Genomic DNA, 14,943 nt, shown 5'->3' on the forward strand with positions numbered 1-14,943 from the left:
GACTACGTCACAGTATTGTTACGTCACTACTACATGTGCAATTATCACCCTCGTGTTTTTACAGGTGATTATCACCCTCGTGTTATTGTTAGACTACGTCACAGTATTGTTACGTCACTACTACATGTGCAATTATCACCCTCGTGTTTTTACAGGTGATTATCACCCTCGTGTTATTGTTAGACTACGTCAAATCCACTCAACGATTTGATTTGTTTAACAAACATAGCCAAAGATTTATGCAGTAAAATATCGACACCTAATACCACAGGTATGTTACGAGAGTAATCGTACGTGGGAGACACCCAGAAGAGAGTGAAATATATCCAGTATACTCTGAACGGCATTGACGATAAAGTTGCGAACGAATACGTGAATTGACTTAACACCTCTAAGAATACTAGTCAGTATATCGTTGTTGGTTTTGTCGTTGTATTCACTGTTATTGTTTTACCGGCTATAAAATCAACAAAGGGTTTACTTGGATCGTTAGCCAATGACGACGAGGAGCGCATGATCGTGTCCGTTAAAATCAAACACTCTCTTTCGGTAGGTAATGGTGGTGGGGAAGAATGCTGCGATGGTCGCTTCACATCCCAAAGGAACTTCTTGTAAGCGATAACTAAACCTGCGAACCGCAAGGCAGTGCTAGTGTCACCATTGACACGCTTCAATTTGTCGTGACTCATTACTTCTTTCAAGACGTACGCTCTTATCTTATCGTCTGACAAATTTAAGAGTCAGCTTTCTCACACGATGTAGTTTGGAAAGCCTTGTTCATGACACTAACCCGTTGAGAATCTCTATTAAATTTGGCTTCGTTTTGGATACGATGCTGTTTTGGAATAGTATTTCTTTTCAAGAGAGGCGGTCCTCAATTGTTTGTAAGCACCGATGACAGTTTGTGCGATGGCCCAGTCCGCCTGTTGACTCAATTCATCAGGTTTCTCAGTTCCGTATAGTCGTTTAGCCTTGTTGTACCCCATTAGATTGAAAGCCTTTTTAATTTCAACACAGAAGTCGATCAGGTTAAACATTTTTTTTTTATCTGTTTCACTTAAAGATGAAGTCTTGTTGTCTTTCGAGATACATCTAAAGAGAATGTTGTTCAACACGAACGACACGAATAACCCGCGTTGCATGAGACTCGAGTTTAAAAAGATTTCAATGGAATCGTTTTTAAGGAATTTGCACAATACATTCGCCGCTACGTGCAAATGGGACTTGATTCCATTCGCGGCCAGTAAATAATCGTATGTGATCGAATGAACACTCTTTTGGTTCATTTCTTTAATCGCTAAAAGTTTGGACGCTATGTAAAGATGTCTTTTATCGTATGAGTCTTTGCTTAACTCGTTCATGATTCCAATGTGCACGTCTGACTTACTGTGTTTGTGGGCTTCCACTATGGCACGTAATCTCATGTACTACTATCACAAGTATGATTGTGTGGTGTGCTCAAAGCCCTTCACCCACCGCGAATTGCAACATGGCAGGACCACATTGATCTTCAGACAACACCATCCCTTCGTCATCAGGGAATTCGCACTGTTGGACGATGACATGAACATCATGGATTCACACGTCATCAATAACAAAGCAGCTGCATTCAAAGAAGAGGTTTCACCTGGTGTCTTCAAGTTCATCGATAACAGGTATGATCCAGTCGTTATCAGTGAAAATGTCGATGAGGATGGGTACCCCTTGTACAGTCCGGTTGAAGACGATGACGTAGTCAACGAGGAGGAGGAGGAGGAGGATGACGATGACGACGACGAGGACGATAACGAAGAGGAAGAGGAGGAACAGGATGACGAAAAAGACGACAACAACAACGAGGAGGAGGAGGAGGAGGAGGATAATGAGGTGGACATTCCAGTCTACGCACCTGGTGAAGAGGAGGAGGAGGAGGAGGATGTTCCAGAGGAGGAGTCGGTACCAGTTCCAGAGGAGGAGATGGTTCCAGTTCCAGAGGAGGAGTCGGTTCCAGTTCCAGAGGAGGAGTCGGTTCCAGTGAAGGAGGAGGAGTCGATTCCAATCGGTAATGAGCTTGTTCCCTTCGTTGAAGAGGAGACGACTGAAAATCAGCTATGGCGTGTTAAGACGAGTGTCCTCATCACCCGCAAATTGGTTGCAGTTCCTGGTAATAAGAAGGCGAATACCAAGCGTCATAATGAGGATACTGACGACTTGCCTGTGCTTGTTTTTGACGTTGCTGCTGCTGATTGTAAATACATTGTTTTTCCGCAAAATCACGAGGGTGTTAATTGCACATATAATAGTGACGTAACAATATTGTGACGTAGTCTCTAGATTCTGCAAAAATAGTAGTGATGTAACAATACTGTGACGTAGTCTAGTAATATCATGAGGGTGATAATCACCTGCAAAATCACGAGGGTGTTAATTGCACATATAATAGTGACGTAACAATATTGTGACGTAGTCTCTAGATTCTGCAAAAATAGTAGTGATGTAACAATACTGTGACGTAGTCTAGTAATATCATGAGGGTGATAATCACCTGCAAGATCACGAGGGTGTTAATTGCACATATAGTAATGAAGTATACTGTGACGTAGTCTTTAAATTATCTGCAAAAATAGTAGTGATGTAACAATACTGTGACATAGTCTAGTAATAACACGAGGGTGATAATCACCTGCAAAAAACACGAAGGTGTTAATTGCACATATAGTAGTGACATAATAACACTGTGACGTAGTCTAATAATAACACGAGGGTGATAATCACCTGCAAAAACACGAGGGTGTTAATTACACATATAGTAGTGACGTAACAATATTGTGACGTAGTCACAATATTGAGGCGAGCGTCCCGCTCGCCTCAGAATCGGGCTACTGGCCAGTCTAAAACACACATTCACTCTTTCGCTCTCAACCCAGCATTCAGCGTCCCGCTCGCCTCAGAATCGGGCTACTGGAGAGTCTAAAACACACATTCACCCTTCCGCTCTCAACTGAGCATTCAGCGTCCCGCTCGCCTCAGAATCGGGCTACTGGCGAGTCTAAAACACACATTCACCCTTCCGCTCTCAACCCAGCATTCAGCGTCCCGCTCGCCTCAGAATCGGGCTACTGGAGAGTCTAAAACACACATTCACCCTTCCGCTCTTAACTGAGCATTCAGCGTCCCGCTCGCCTCAGAATCGGGCTACTGGCGAGTCTAAAACACATACTCTCCATTCCGCTCTTAACTGAGCATTCAGCGTCCCGCTCGCCTCAGAATCGGGCTACTGGCGAGTCTAAAACACACATTCACCCTTCCGCTCTCAACCCAGTATTCAGCGTCCCGCTCGCCTCAGAATCGGGCTACTGGCGAGTCTAAAACACACATTCACCCTTCCGCTCTCAACCCAGCATTCAGCGTCCCGCTCGCCTCAGAATCGGGCTAGTGGCGAGTCTAAAACACACATTCACCCTTCCGCTCACAACCCAGCATTCAGCGTCCCGCTCCCGTACATTCTCAACTATAAGAGAAAAAAATTGCTTAGTGTGAATGTAGTGTTTGTTTTCATGATGTGAATGTATATTTTCAGTCTTAACGGGCACCAATTCTACTCGCTTGTGCCGTCCATCTCTCTTCACTGACGTTGCGCGAATTGGTGACGAGTCTCCTTCGCCTCCCTCTTATTGACACATGCTAAATTACAGGGGTGTTAAAGACACACAGGAAGTAACGCGCGAATTGGTGACGTAGTCTCCTTCTCCTCCCTCTTATTGACACGTGCTAAATTACAAGGGTGGTAACAGGAAGCAACGCACCAACGCGCGAATTGGTGACGTAGTCTTCTTCTCTCCTTTTATTAAAACATGCTAAATCACAAGGGTGGTAAAGACACACAGGAAACAACGCGCGAATTGGTGACGTAGTCTCCTTCTCCTCCCTCTTATTGACACATGCTAAATTACAGGGGTGTTAAAGACACACAGGAAGTAACACGCGAATTGGTGAGGAAGCAACGCGCGATTTTTAAAGACACACATTAAGCAACGCGCGAATTGGTGACGTAGTCTCCTCCTCCTCCCTCTTATTGACACATGCTAAATAACAGGGGTGTTAAAGACACACAGGAAGTAACGCGCGAATTGGTGACGTAGTCTCCTTCTCCTCCCTCTTATTGAGACATGCTAAATTACAAGGGTGTTAAAGACACAGGAAGCAACACGCGAATTTGTGGGTGGTAAAGATATACAAGAAGCAACGCGCGAATTGGTGACGTTAGTCTCCTCCTATCAATCAGTATCTCTTATTAACACATGCTAAATCACAACGCGAATTGGTGACGTTAGTCTCCTCCTATCAATCAGTATCTCTTATTAACACATGCTAAATCACAAGGGTGGTAAAGACATACAGGAAACAACGCGCGAATTGTTGACGTAGTCTCCTTCTCCTCCCTCTTATTGACACATGCTAAATTACAGGGGTGTTAAAGACACACAGGAAGTAACGCGCGAATTGGTGACGTAGTCTCCTTCTCCTCCCTCTTATTGACACATGCTAAATTACAAGGGTGTTATAGGTGTTAAAGACACACAGGAAGTAACGCGCGAATTGGTGACGTAGTAGTCTCCTTCTCCTCCCTCTTATTGACACATGCTAAATTACAAGGGTGTTACATCGACACATGCTAAATTACAGGAAGTTAAAGGCACAGGAAGCAACACGCGAATTGGTGACGTCTCCTCCCTCTTATCTACACATGCTAAATTACAGGGGTGTTAAACAAATAACGCGCGAATTGGTGTTGTCTCTCCTATCAATCACAGGGGTGTTACCTCCATGAGTTAGATCAGTTGAAGGAACACATCACCACTCTTTTCTGTCCGAGAATCTTAGACTTGTTGGACGATAGAGGCGGAGGGAAATACACCAGTGCCGATGCCATTCACGTGTTGAGTAGAGTGATGCGGTTCGTCCACGACAAGTACAGAGGTGATGGTCGATTACCTAGTATTCGAAACTTACTCATAGACGTCAATATTAACATCCTTGAAAATGCCATATCCTTTGAGAAGAAGAGCAATAAGAAAGGAGAAGGACATAACAAAAATCAAACCATTGAATCTCAGCGTCGAGAATTAATCAAAGCTTTAAAATCTATCGTTGAACACAAAACGATGAACATGCCCATCCGAGACGAACAAGCAGATGATATCGTCTATCTTCCCAATTCCGTTGATGTCTCTAAGTTACCAATAAGTCACGACAACCTGCTAATGTTGACTCGCTATCTCCATTCTATTTTATCACTTGAAAAAATGTCGTTTTCACAACGGGTATGTTCCAGAGCGCTTATTACTTCATGATGCATTGTCTCTCTCCCACTGGTGGGGTGGCTAATCTGCCCCAGGCAGCTGACTCGTTAAAAATCGATGGTGGAATTACACCAAGAAAAATAGGTAGGAGGATTCGGAGACGAAGAACACCAGCGGCGGCGACGCCGGCATGATGACTCTTCAACTTCCGAAGAGGAGGAGGAGGAGGAGGAGAATGACGACGATAATGATGCTAATAGGTGAATGTGTGTCTTTGTCTTCCGAAGCTTCCGATTCTGAATCTAGTTCGTACTGAATGTCGTCTAACCTTGTGTGAGGTGAATGTGTGTCTTTGTCTTCTGAAGCTTCCGATTCTGAATCTAGTTCGTACTGAATGTCATATAACCTTGTGTGAGTTGAATGTGTGTCTTTATCTTCTAAAGCTTCCGATTCTGAATTTAGTTCGTTCGTACTGAATGTCGTCTAACCTTGTGTGAGTTGAATGTGTGTCTTTGTCTTCCGAAGCTTCCAATTCTGAATCTAGTTCGTACTGAATGTCGTCTAACCTTGTGTGAGGTGAATGTGTGTCTTTGTCTTCCGAAGCTTCCAATTCTGAATCTAGTTCGTACTGAATGTCGTCAAACCTTGTGTGAGGTGAATGCGTGTCTTTGTCTTTCGAAGCTTCCGATTCTGAATCTAGTTCGTACTGAATGTCTTCTAACCTTGTGTGAGGTGAATGTGTGTCTTTTTCTTCCGAAGCTTTCGATTCTGAATCTAGTTCGTACTGAATGTCGTCTAACCTTGTGTGAGGTGAATGCGTGTCTTTGTCTTTCGAAGCTTCCGATTCTGAATCTAGTTCGTACTGAATGTCTTCTAACCTTGTGTGAGGTGAATGCGTGCCTTTGTCTTCCGAAGCTTTCGATTCTGAATCTAGTTCGTACTGAATGTCGTCTAACCTTGTGTGAGGTGAATGTGTGTCTTTGTCTTTCGAAGCTTCCGATTCTGAATCTAGTTCGTACTGAATGTCGCCTAACCTTGTGTGAGGTGAACATGTGTTTGCAAATGCCCGATTCTTAAAATTAAGAGATGCGGGGGGTGGAGGGTAAGCGGGGGTGTAAGGGCTATGCGGGGTTTTTGACGACGACCTCCCCAGCGTTACCAGTGACGGTCCTAAGTCACCTTAGTAGCGCATCTAGCGTGTAGCGAAGTGCCTTGAGCACACCTGTGAACATATAGGGTGACGAGCGAGACAGATTCTGCCTCCCGAATGGTCCAAATCGTCGACCGTCGTGACCGAAACCCATCCGTTAAAATAGTTCAGTTATCCCTACGCTCCAAATCGGGCGGAGGAAGCGTCGCATTCTGACTTTCAGTGGTAACTCACGATATCGGCGCGCTCGCGTCACGCATTTCATCCCTAACAGGTGCAGAATCGGGCGGTCCGGTCGCCCGGTTTGAGCCGTAAGTGGACATTTTAGGGGGGGGAACACCTCATCGGGTCACTCCCGGCCAGTTAGCCGAGAGTTTCTCGGCTCGGGTGTTGGGCGGTGGGGTTCAACACGGTGGGGGGGGAGCTGCTAGCGAGCTGCAGTGGCTCACAGGGTCTCGGCTGACTTTACTCGTTGCTGGCAACGGTGAATTGACAAGTAGCGAAACGCGGTAGCAAACTTCGCTAGATCAGAATCGGACGGAGACCTCGAGATATTTGACGATAACTGATTTCAGAATCGGAAGCTTCGCAAGACAAAGACATACATGCAACTCAATCAAGGTTAGACTACATTACACTGTTACATAATACAAACTATATAATGACTTTGTAGTTGATGTAGTTGATGATAATTTGATACAGATCCAGATGTAATAACGTAACTGAGAATAAACTCCATCGAGATGAATGTGTCTTTGACTTTTCTTATTGTCTTTCTCTGCGTTCGGCTTCCCATGGGTGTATTAAATTTGTCAAATCAAATCTTCCAATTGGAGTGTTAACAGAATCGGAAGCTCCGGAAGACTAAAACACACATTCACTTCGATCCCTTAACAGATGTACATTACATAGGTAGGGTGGGTCCAACACCCCGATGCGAGTAGCTTGAGTAGACTCCTTCTGTCGTCCCATTGCGAGCTTGAGTAAACTCCTTCTGTCGTCCCACATCAGTCTCCTTCAAAGTCACATTCACATAACTGTAATGCAATATGTCAATATTAGTTAATTATTAAGACAAAAGACTAGCATTCACTTCAAACATTGAGTTCAGAATCTGTTGGTCAGAATATGTTGGGGTGAATGTGTGAGACCTTGTCGTACAGGTCGTCTGATTTTGAGTTCAGAATCGGTAGCGTTATTCGACAAAGTCTCGACAACGATTAAAGTAAAAAACAGGATTAAACCAAACATAATTTAGTTCTATAGTGTTCTTTATCCTAAGAATCATATTATCATTTTAATTTATAACCGATAGTATCCTTGTGTGACTGATTAAAACAAAAAGGACAATTGAGATTTTTTTATTGGAGTTTTTTTTTATCGTTACGTGCCGAAAACAAAGAGATGTACACTTTAAAGTTTTCTGTGTTTTTGAACCGAATTTTAAAATTGATCACATCGTTGTTGGCAACAACATAAACTTTGTCTATCCAAGCGTACAAAAACACAGAAGGCACTATGTCGCTTTCCGAAAAAGGAGTATCGATTAATTTAATCTGAAACGCTCCGTGTTGTAGAGGTATAGTCGTGTCGGTATAGGACGTTAGCGTATCGTCGTCGAAATAAAAATTCAATATGCAGAACCTGTTTTGTTTGTGAAGTACTTTGTTCTTCGAATTGGATTCGTCGATAACAAATGTGTTTATACTACTTCTACTGAGCAGTTGATGTTCGTCGATTAATTGTTTAACATGGGCGGTCAAATCAAATATAGTATCGTCGTTGACATCCGAGACGATGTTTCTCAGATGATTCAATACGGTGTCGCGTATGTTAACTTTTAGTATGTCGGTGATCTTAGCTCTCAAAGAGTCTTCATCGCCAAGCACTTGTTCCGAGAACTTAACCAGTGTTTCGTTCACAAACCGATGTTTTCCTGATCTATGTTTTCAATCTTACTGAACCATTCTTCGTCTGATAAACTCTGAATGGTTTCGTTTGATAAAATCTGAACGGATTCGTTTGATACGTTTGATAAAATCTGAACGGATTCGTCTGATAACGTCTGAAAAGCTTGATCACCGGAAACAACAGTGTTGGTGGCAGCGGCAATTGCATTGTTAACGGCAGGACTTGTGTTAATATGTGACTTTGCGTCGGCGTTAGACGGATTGTGAACTCTTGCCTACCTTACAGCGGAGTGTACAAAATCTTACAAGCATTAAGAGCAACTAGAGAGTTGCATTGTTGGTCTAGATGCACAATGCCCGAATCAGGAAACGCTCACTGTCAAAGAACTCGAAATAACCCAGTTGAACAAGCAAATTCTTGAAAACGTGACAATTAATGAAACGTCTATAAATCAACGAATTGCACAGATGAACCAACAAATTACCGATCTGACCGTAGATAAAGAAAATGCAACCCAAAAAATAACAGAATTGGAGGAAAGTATTGATAACAAAGACGTCGAGATCCAAACATATCAGGAAAGCATTATTAACAAAGACGTCGAGATTAAAACATTGAACGATGAAAATTTGATAAATTATCAAAAGTACGTTTCCTGTGAAGCCGAGTACAAAAAGAGCAACGAACTCTTAAAAGCCACATTATTCACTGAAGGTAACAAAGTAACTGAATTAGAAACACAAGTAACAAGCCTTAGCACGGAATTAAGTGAAAAGACAAATAAATTAAGTATATGTGAAAAAACTATAAAGAATAATGATTTTAAGATTGCACAGATGAACACATCGCTAGAGAATCTAAAAAAAAAAAACGCTTAAAACACACACACATAGGAAAGAGTTAAAGAATCCGTCTGTCGCTGACGCAAAGTCTCACATTAGCAACATTTGAGTTAACTTACACACACACACTTGGAATCCGTCTACCGCTGACACAAAGTATTGCATTCACACAACTAACAACATCTGCAATGCATCTGCGGCACCATTCAAGGCCAGATCAAAACCTTCGACATGCATGAAAAAATCAATCATCAAGCAAATGAAGAAATGTCTCCGTATGAAAGATTGAATGGGAATGTATCGGACAGTAAGAGTAAAATAAAATGTTAAGTCCGTATTTATTGTTTATTTTTCACCAGTACAATTTGACTTCATTAGTCAACTCGGTCATGTATGTGTGTGAGAATCTGTCGCTGTGCAGCACGTAGTCTCACATTCACTCCGTCGGTCAGACGTTCGCAACCAGCCGAAGGCCTAAGATGCCACAATCTGTCGACATGTTGAACAAAGTCTCACATTCACTCCGTCATACAGAGTCAGACGTTCGCCGAAGGCTTAATATGCCACATGACGGCACATTCACACGGTTTAGGAATCTGTAAACATGTAGAACAAAGTCTCACATTCACTCTCCGTCATACTAAGTTAGACAATCAAATGACAGACATCAGTGGAACAAAGTCTCAGACTCTGTAGAACAAATCTCATGACGGAATCTGTCGACGTGTAGAACAAAGTCTCCAATGTTTTGAACATCGATCGGACCTGCCTTCCGCTCACGACGACATGGAGGAGGATGCTAGCACGGGTGTCAATCCCTCCTCCCACGAAGAATCGGCCGTCACCGCCACGGAAATTGTGGCGAACATCAACCACGAACTGTCGTTGCTTTGGCAACACGTTCAATCCACGTGTTCGAATGTCAATGAGACTCACAAAGGGGCAATCGAGAAACGCCAAAAGACATTTCAAAATATCAAGACGACCAGTAAGAAATGTCGCGACATTGCTTCGAATTGTTCTACGAACGGTTCGTCGCACTCCTCATCACCTTCTGCGAACGTTATAGAAGCCAGCCTATAAGCACTCAACCTCGAATTAGAGTCTATCGTCGGTCAGTTAGAGTCTTTTTAATCGGAACGAGAGAATATTCTGATCAACCTGAGACAGAACATTCTATTGAGGATCGTTAACAGTTGTACCTACCTACCCGAAACGGTTTTCGTTCACCGCGGCGACGAGACGAGCAAGGCTTGTGCGTGTGTCAGATTGGACGGTGTGTACGCTTGTCTGCTCAGCAGCGGAGAAAACGAAAGCAAGAACATAATCGACAACACTTGTCCTCTGGTCAACAAATTTGGAGTTTACCTGACTGGTATTCAAGAATCCCTTCAGAACGACTCGTTGGTGATAGACCATGTCAATTTTGCAGTCGAGGAGTACACTGGAGACAACTTTAAGAGGTACGCTATCTACAGAGACACTCTGGCCTCTGAACCCGTGGCTTACCGAGACTTGGACAGCGATCGCTTGAGCGAGCCTGAGATGAACGACTTCAAAGAATTCGCACGCGTCGTAGACGTAAAAGTGATGCACGACGGACTGATCTGTGTTTGTATGACCAACGGTCCAGAAATCATTGACGCCATTCCCAACTTCATTGTCATAACGACAGACCCTAAGCTAACGATTAGCGAAGACGATGATGACGATGACGACGACAACAACAACAACAACGACGATTACGACAGATCCAATAAAGTTTTTGAAAGCAGCGAGATAGCCAAGACTATCGATTCTAAATTGAGTTCGGATTATAGCAACCCTCAGGACATCACGACACGCGGAAACAAACATCGGGTCGTCGCTGCAGTCAATCCTACCTTGAGCGGATTGAGGGACATAATCGAAGAGGACAACGCTAAGACCTTGCACAGCTCTGCTTACAACATGCAGGACACTATTTGCAAATCGTACACACAACACATCTCTAACGTCGTCGACACCAAAGATTCTGCGGACTTCTCAAAGTTTTCCGAACTGGAATCGGAGAGGGTTGTCGTTATTTCCACAGCATAAATGTCACTAACTTCTTGTAGGTGCTTGGCACTCATGAAGAAATTCGAAGAACTCATTACAGACAGCAGTTGAAAGAGAAAGATAAAAGTTGAGTTGATAACCTACTTCAAGCGCAGGCGATTGCTTTTTCTACCAAAGAATCGTATATTTGCTTCAGCACGTTGTATGATCTTATAATGTTAATTTTGGTTTCATCTGAATCGAATGCAGATCGCAGCTGTGTACGCAACTGCTCTATCAGGATCAATGTATCCTGATCGGGATTGTACTTTAGTAAGTCGGACAGTAATACTTCAACATTAATACTGTCGTACACGATATTAATAATTGTCCTGACAGCATTTGTCAAATCTTGCAGCGTTCTATTGACGTCCGTTGACACAGTAGACTCCACCTTCAACACGAACGACGACGACCAAAACAGAGAGCTAGACGAGCCCACTGACAACGACCAAAACAACATTGCAGACAAAGTCACGCATTCACCAACGTCTCAGAATTGGTCTAGATGGCAGACAAAGTCACGCATTCACCAACGTCTCAGAATTGGTCTAGATTACAGACAAAGTCACGCATTCACCAACGTCTCAGAATTGAATTCACCAACGTCTCCGAATTGGTCTATATTGCAGACAAAGTCACACATTAACGAAGTCACGCATTCACCAACGTCAGAATTGGTCTACATTACAGACGAAGTCACGCATTCACCAACGTCAGAATTGGTCAACATTACAGACGAAGTCACGCATTCACATTACAGACGAAGTCACGCATTCACCAACGTCTCAGAATTGGTTTACATTACAGACGAAGTCACGCATTCACATTACAGACGAAGTCACGCATTCACCAACGTCTCAGAATTGGTCTACATTACAGACGAAGTCACGCATTCACCAACGTCTCAGAATTGGTCTACATTACAGACGAAGTCACGCATTCACATTGCAGACGAAGTCATGCATTCACCAACGTCTGAGAATATACTCGAATTGATGCACAAGTAAACAGAGCCGTTGGATGGACTCCTGACAAGATAAGAAGAAGCATTGCAATGATTATGTGTAATAAATAGAAATAAGAATTTACAGATTGTTTTAGTTTATTCTTCTGTCGATCCGTACAAGGCGTATCTATGGAGTCACCTCAAATTCTATCCAAAATAAATTCGGATCGATCTAAGTTAGACCCCTTTTTAAACTAAATTACAGTTGATAAAAATACGGTCCATCCGCATTCTTTTTTATTTCATTTAGTTTTTCTACTGCTTCGTTGAAAATCATGGATGTCTCGTTATTTTTCTCTGTTAATATTCGGTTGACCAAATCATTGAATTCTTGCATTTAAAAAAAAATTCCAGTTGTTGATTATTGAATTCGGTTTCGTAAAACTCTTTAACTTTATAGTATTCAGAATACGTTTATAACTGACACAAAGTCTCATATTCACACAACATCTTCAGCATTCTCTGAGACAAAGTGACAAGTCAGAAAAGTCTGAGGGAATAAGCATGCAACACTCGTATAGTATTCAGAATCAGTCTACTGCTGACATAAAGTCTCGCATTCACACAACTAGCAACATCTGCAACGCATTTGATCCAACTCTGAGACAAAGTAAGATTTGTATTCAGAATCACGCAGGTCACACAATAGTATTCAGAATCCGTCTACAGCTGACACAAAGTCTCGCATTCACCACCATCTGCAACTCTTGAGGGTTTAAGTCATGCAACAACACGTATAGTATTCAGAATACGTTTACCACTGACACAAAGTCTCATATTCTGCTGCTGCATGTAAGTTGGCTTGCTGCTGCTGCTGCATGTGTGCAGACGTTCGCGGTGACTACACAACTTGCATATTCAACAACTTCGTAGCTTGCTGCTGCATGTAAGCATGTGCTGTGTAGCTTGTTAGTGCGTTTAGCTTGCTGCTGCTGCTGCTGCTGCATGTGTGCTGCTTCGTAGCTTGTTAGTGCATGTAAGCATAGTAGCTCGCTGCTGCTACTGCATGTGTGCTGCTTCGTAGCTTGTTAGTGAATGTAAGCATAGCTGCTGCTGCATGTGTGCTGCTTCGTAGCTTTAGTAGCTCGCTGCTGCTGCTGCATGTGTCCTGCTTCGTGGTTTGTTAGTGCATGTAAGCATAGTAGCTCGCAACAATGCAACTCCCAACAATGCAATGCAACTCTATACAAGACAAACAAACTCACATTCACTCGAGTTAAGATGTAGTAATTGCTACATGCCCGTCCAATGTACCTCTACATGTTTTGCATAAGTCGAGATGACCTGCACCAATACTATACCTCTTGAATGTGTCACACACTACAGAGTTTAGAATCGTATCTTAACTATATTCTATCTGAATCTGTTCGCAGCAACTCTCTAGTTGTGTGTGACATTTGCATGGGTCTCTCTTCGCGCATGCAAATGTAAGTTAAGACTTCTTCTTTGTTGAAGAACTCTTGCCTACCTAACATCGGAGTGTACAGACTCACATGACAAAGTCTAACGTGACGATGACAACTCTATTCAGAATCTGTTCTATCAGAATCTGTTTGAAGAGTAAGTTGCCCAGTGAATGTGAGACCTTCTCGTCCTTATCGTTGACTTCCTTTAACAGCATTATTTCTTTGGTGTTGTAACCGTTGAGATAAGTTATACGATCTCTCGATCCCAAGTCGACGTCTTTCATGATTTGGAAATAATCTATGTCGGTTACTATCTTTCGTGGGTTGTAAGGCACGTACAGCGTCTGTCCACTGGTGAATCTGGCACCGGGTAGAGGATCGGGCATTTCGTTGCATTGTTGGACTCAAGCATTAAGAACTAGAGAATTGTATTGTTGGTCTAGATTGGAAAGTCGACTCACATGACAAAGCAGATGTTACATGTGTGTTTAGACGGATTGTGAACTCTTGCCTACGGAGTGTACAAAATCTTACAAGCATTAAGAGCAACTAGAGAGTTGCATTGTTGGTCTAGACGCACCGTCGAACGTGCAACCTGCTCTGAGGTGACACACCAACAGATTCTGAATAGAGATTACATCACGCTAGACTTCAGCAATGCAATAGAGAGTTGCATTGTTGGACTCAAGCATTACAGATGTTACAGTTGTGTTAATGTGTGACTTTGCGTCGGTGTTAGACGGATTGTGAACTCTTGCGCACGCAGATGACAAAGTCTAGTATAACAAAGTCTAGCGTGATGTACTCTCTATTCAGAATCTCAACTTTCTATTCAACTACATCTCCTAATCAGAATCTGTTTTCACACGTCCAAGAGAGTTGCATTGTTGAATAGACTCTTCGAATTTGAATTCGAATTCGAATTCGAATTAAGAGCGAAGAGTCAAACATGTTTCGTCTTTCCGTTATCGTTGAGCTGTATGGCCTGTAGGGACCCTGTTACGAAATTTACGTTGTGTTCGTGTCCGTCATCCAGATGTGCAGTAGTAGTAGCACCAGCAGTGACACCGACAGTTTTAATGATGGTGGCACCACTAGCAGCGGCAGCGTTATTATCAGTAGTACTAGTAGCAACAACAAAGCAAAACGTAAAAGAATCAACTACACTAAAAAACATTCGAAGAATATTGACTCGTCGGACCGAAGAAGATTAACTCTCTTTTTTTATTTCATTTAGTTTTTCTACCGCTTCGTTGAAAATCAT

Source organism: Eriocheir sinensis, unplaced genomic scaffold (assembly GCF_024679095.1).
Source record: "Eriocheir sinensis breed Jianghai 21 unplaced genomic scaffold, ASM2467909v1 Scaffold30, whole genome shotgun sequence".
In the NCBI taxonomy this organism is placed as follows: Eukaryota; Metazoa; Arthropoda; class Malacostraca; order Decapoda; family Varunidae; genus Eriocheir; species Eriocheir sinensis.